The sequence below is a fragment of the Podarcis filfolensis genome (genome assembly GCF_964270895.1).
Source record: "Podarcis filfolensis genome assembly, chromosome: 6".
Lineage (NCBI taxonomy): Eukaryota > Metazoa > Chordata > Lepidosauria > Squamata > Lacertidae > Podarcis > Podarcis filfolensis.
Genome location: NC_139609.1, coordinates 30,869,769 through 30,875,168, shown reverse-complemented (window position 1 = coordinate 30,875,168; position 5,400 = coordinate 30,869,769).

Sequence of the window (5,400 nt, the reverse complement as noted above, 5' to 3'; positions counted from 1 at the left end):
TCTCCCAGCCCCTGGCTGGCTGGATCAGTCCCTCACAGCCACGAGTGAAAAACTCCTGCTCCTCCTCTACATTTTCTTCTTCTTCTTCTCCCCTCCCCGCACTCCACATGCGTGCATACGCAGTGAAGACTAGCCCCCCCCCCAGGGCAAAGGGGGCAGTGCCCCACCGAGACCTGGGCCTGCCCTCACTTTCTTACCTCCAACTGGTCCAGGGATGGCACTTCCTCGGCGTTGGTGTTTCACTTGTGAAATGGGCCTTGGTGAGGATGGGGGCAGAATTCGAATGCGTGCCCGTGGTTCTGGCGCCACCTCCTGTAGGGCTTCCTGCTTGGATGGGGCATCTGTCACAGATGCTTTAGCCGAAATGCCTGCATCGCAGGGGGTTGGACTAGATGACCCTTAGGGTCCCTTTCCAACTCTTTAAGATTCTATGATTCCACCCTACCAGCCCCCACAGCTCAAAAGTTAAGCCCCACGGCTAGGGCATGGGATTGTGGTAGCATACAGAACTCCAGACTTTTGCATGCGTGCACACACAATTACTTCATGCGACAGAAGGGAGCAGGTACCTTCTGTCCTGTCTTAGCCTATCGAAATTTGCATGGATGGCAGGTGTGCCTTGCTGCCCCTAATGCAGCAAGATTTGCAGCCATGCAGAAAAGTTATGAACCAAACAGGGGCTGAATTGGCCACCCCTGTGCCCAAAAGCCACTCTGCTCCTTTGCACCTTGCCAGACTTTGAGGTCATTGGAGGATGCCCTCCCCAGGTGCCACGCTTCTCTGGTGCGCAGTATTTGGGGACCCATGCAATAGTGACACTTGATTCTGGACTGCCCTCCATTCTCAAGTGCAAACAGCAGCAGCGCCCATGCAAGTTTTGCCACTAGGTAAACATGGCTACTCACCCAAGTAGTTGACTAAAGTGATACCCTTTGCTTGGCTGGTGCAGATATTAGTATATTGTCTGTTTTTACATTAAATTGTATGTAAATGAAATGTTGTTTTATTGCAGAGGTGAGGAACCTGAAGCCCTTCCAGATGTTACTTGCACTCCAGCTCCAAAGGTATGGCCAATGGTAGCCCAGCAATATCTTTGAGTGCCACAGGTTAGCCACCTTTGTCTTTTTGTGTTATTTTAATGCTGTTTCTCATTCTGGGGGTTGTGTGAACAATGAATAACATGTTACAAATAGTGTAAACAGATAAGCGGAGCAGCCATGCCCAGAGGCAGTATGGCTCTGAGTACCAGATGTTGCGGACCAACTACTGGAACACAGAACGTTTCACTAGCTGGACTTTGGTCTGAGCCCTCACACAGCTCCAGTCAATATGATCAGGTACTTGCTACAAGCAACCTCTGCCTGAGACCCTGAGGAGCTGCTGCCAATCAGTGTAAACAATATTGGGCTAGGTGGATAAATAATCCAACTTTGGCCCTGTTCCCCACTGGAACCCTTTTTATTTCTGTGCTGTTAGTTCTGTTACATAGAATTGCCTTGGCAGCTTCCAATGTTCCTAAAGCAATTGTTACGCCTTTCCTCACTCAGCCAACACAGCTATCTCCTTTCTTTGATTTTTTTTTCCTACCCCACCTCCCTTTTTAAAAGCCACTTCTGTTTTCCAATTCCTTTCCTGCTTTTTACACAAATTACAATTTTGGTTCCGAGATAACTCTTACTCCCATAGAGACTCAATGAACAAAGGGAAATGAGCACTCATTCTCAGAAAACTTGTTAAGTGGCCATATTGATGTCTGCCTCCACTGTGGGACAGCTCGCAGCATGAGCTAACAGCAAGCTGTCTTGCCGGTTCTTGTCATAGGCAGAATTAAGAGCTGATCTAAGCTCCAGGCATCTTCTTGACTTTGTACCACCACAAAACGTAAAGAGCTGACACGAGACTTTTGGCAGCCTACCTCTCGATTTTTTTCCTCCTTGTTGTTATTGTTGTTGCAAGACAGACAGCAATGAACATGACAAGTGTTTTCAGTAAAGCATTAATTTCCAGCTCTTCTACAATATGGCTTGAAACATTAATCTTGCCAATAAGCAGCAAATCAAATCAAATAAAGGAAGATGCTGTGTCTTCGCTTTTCAACAAATTCAATTAGGAAGCACTGAAAGTAAGTATCAGACATTTGAGCTGAAATATTCATGCGCTGGAGTTTCAGAGCAAATATTTGTGGAGACCATCCGTAACTTTATCTAAGCAAGGAAACCATGAGCGCTAGAAACCTAAATAAATATGAAAGCTGTGCTCTCGAAAAGTTCAGCAAGAAATTTCAGGTCTCGTAAAAGTGTCAACTTTTCATATCCCTCTAATATAGAAGGTCCTTCTCAAGTCCAACATCCAGTGCTTTTTTCTGGGGTTACGCATACCCATAAACATTTTGTGAATCTTTGTACTTTTGTCCATTTACTGTATTTCTTTTTCTTGATTTGAACTATAAAATGGTGATTTTCTTGAGTCAAAATGAGAGTACCCCTAAACATTTTTTTAGAAAAAAAAGCACTGCCGATGGGCTGCAGAAACATAGAACCAGCAAAAGAGGTTTCAGCTCCCAATACCTGTGTGCCTTTTTTTGAAGCTAACAGACACACCCTAGATATGACTAGGCCAGACATGCAGGCCAGACTAGACCAAACACTGATACAACCATCAAGCTCAGTTAGCCCCGTTGTAGACCCAAACAATGACTCGCCCACCTGACCGGTATCTCACAGTGATCTTGCCCTTGCGTTTATTGCTCTTATAAAGTCTGCAAACTGGATTTGATCTCTTTGCTGTTAGGTTAATCTGTAGTTGAGTCGTGATAGAATCATAGAACTTGTAGAGCTGGAGGGGATTGCCAAGGGTCATCTAGTTCAAACCTCTGCAGCAGTGCAGCTCCACCTTACGGCATGTGAAGCTACGGAGAATCAGTTGTGCGTGAGCTGTACTTCTGCAAGATTCACTCTTGCTCGGTTGGCAGTGAGCAATCTTGCCCACACCAGCGTTTTACCTTGCATTATTACATGCTTTACCTCAGAGATGTTTTAAGGCACTAAAGAGAAACGAAACCTCTCCATTTATCTCTTCCGTGGAAGTAGCTTCCAGTAAGTTGGAAAATAATAATCATAATCAAAAAAATTTATTCATACCCCACCCATCTGGCTGGGTTTCCCCAGCCACTCCTCAGATACCTTTTTTGCCATTTGCCATCTGCTGTGGGCAGAGAACCTGCATGTGACTGCTTGGGGGAGGGGCTGAAATTCAAGGGGGCCAGAACCATCCCAAGCTATCCACTTAGCAGCAGAAGGTGGGTCAGTGTCAAACACCCAATTCTGGTTGCCACAACGTTCTCTTCTTGTTGTTTAAAACATTTTACAGTCAGGGTATAGCCAGCCAAGCATATGCATGATTACAGTTGCTCAATTTTATTATTTTTACTTTTAATATATATTAACCTTTTCTGCAACAAAGTGGTGCTTAATCTCAGCTACGTGTCCATGAAGTTGAAATGGTGTAAACATGGTTTTTTTTGTTAATCTGTATATACACACCACGAAATAGCAATTGGAATATATACCAGATAGGACTACTCAGGTGGTTACTAGCTATGTATATGAGAACTCAGAATCTACATTGAACTTCAAATCAAGGAGACTCTGTCTTAACACACACATAGAGGGGGGAGAAACCCCTGTGTGCTATGGTACGTAATTGTTCCATTACATATTGTAAAACAGAAGGTCGTTTTAGTTATTAAGATGGAGAGGCTGAGAAGACAGCTTCGTTGCCAAGGTTTGTTCAACATTCCATATATAATTTAATTGCCCCTGAGAACTTTGTGGAACTTCAAAAACAGAGCGAAGCCAAATTTAAGTCACTTGGATCAGCCGAATTTATGAGCATGAACTTCACTGAGACTACTTGGCTCAGATTTTAAAAATTAATCTTCAGCATTTCTTAAAATAAAATAAAAAGTAATGCAAGTCCCCACTTGGCGTTGTGGAATCCAAAGACCCTCCCCTTTGGAAAAAAAAAAAACTATAGCACAGAGGTTTGATAAAAGTCCCCCCCCCCCCCGGGGTGGGGGGTAAGATTCACAACTTAAAAACCTTATACAGCTTGCCGGTATTCACATTCATTTTTCTATTTTGCATTTGAAAATGTAATGACGAAATACTAACTAGTTTGTGAGGAGCAGGTAAATAAGCCTAGCTTGCATTGTGGTTTTCTCCATTATCACCTCCAGTCTCATCTGTCATGTTTGCTTTCAATAAGCACCATTTCAGCCACTTAAAAAAAAATCATTTTCTCTCCCATTAAGCTGAATAGTGTAGCTCACATTACTTAAAAGCTGTGCAACTGCAAAGGGTTTTTTGTTTGTTAGTTAGTTTCAGCCGGATGAGAACTCTGGATTATGAATTCTTCTCAGTGGAGACAGACTTATTGCAAACTTATCTGCTGTTTGCTTATTATTCTAGGCAGGCAGGCAAAAGGCTCATGGGTTACACAGAGTCAACAGGGCCACTTTCATGCCACTCAACATTTCCTGTTGCAACTCCGATGCCATAGCTTTCCTGTTTATTTTAATGTTTCTAGCACTCATGGTTTCCATATCTTGCTTGATAAAACTGAAGGTAGCAATACTTAAAGCTGGAAGCGAGAGCGTATAACATAACAATAACTGAAAAGCCATAATGATTTCCGCACTGTAACAGGGCTGGATAATATACTCTTTTGGTATGTATACTGTAATGGCTTTAGGGGTTGCTTGTGCGTAAATAGCCGCCGCTCTGGGCTAGGTTGGCTGGTTAAACCATTTCTCGCTGGACAGCCATCCACTCCGTGGCTGTTCAGTCGCTGGCAGAATCCGTCAGTGGGCGTTTCTTAAACCTTTTCCAACATAAAAGTTGTTTGACGCCCAGTCTCCTCCTACTCTCACTGCGCGGAAGTCTTCTGCGCAGGGAGGGCGTGGGTAGCGGAGGACCTGTGCTCTCCCCGCTGGTGTCCAGTGAAGAGTCCCGGAGCCTGCTCTCTGCTTCCCCCATTGGCCCCCCTCTATCCCTGGTGTAGCGCTGATTTTCTTCCCCAACAGGAGACCTGCCTCTCTCCCTGCTTGGCCCCTCTCCAGCATCGCTGTGGAGCCTCGCCTCCTCCTCTAGTTCCGATGGCAGTTCCCTGACATATACATTTAGAGGTAAGTGGAATGCTCTCCCCAGGGATGTTTGCCTGGCGCCTTCATTGTACTCCTTCAGCCGCCAGGTGAAAACATTCCTCTTCAACCAGGCTTTTGGCTAACATCTTAAACCCTTTTAAAATGTGTTTGTGGGAGTGAAGGTTATTGATTTGTGGTGGGGGGGGGGTTGGTTATTGCTTTTATAATGTATTTTGTGCTTTTATGTTGTGTTTTTA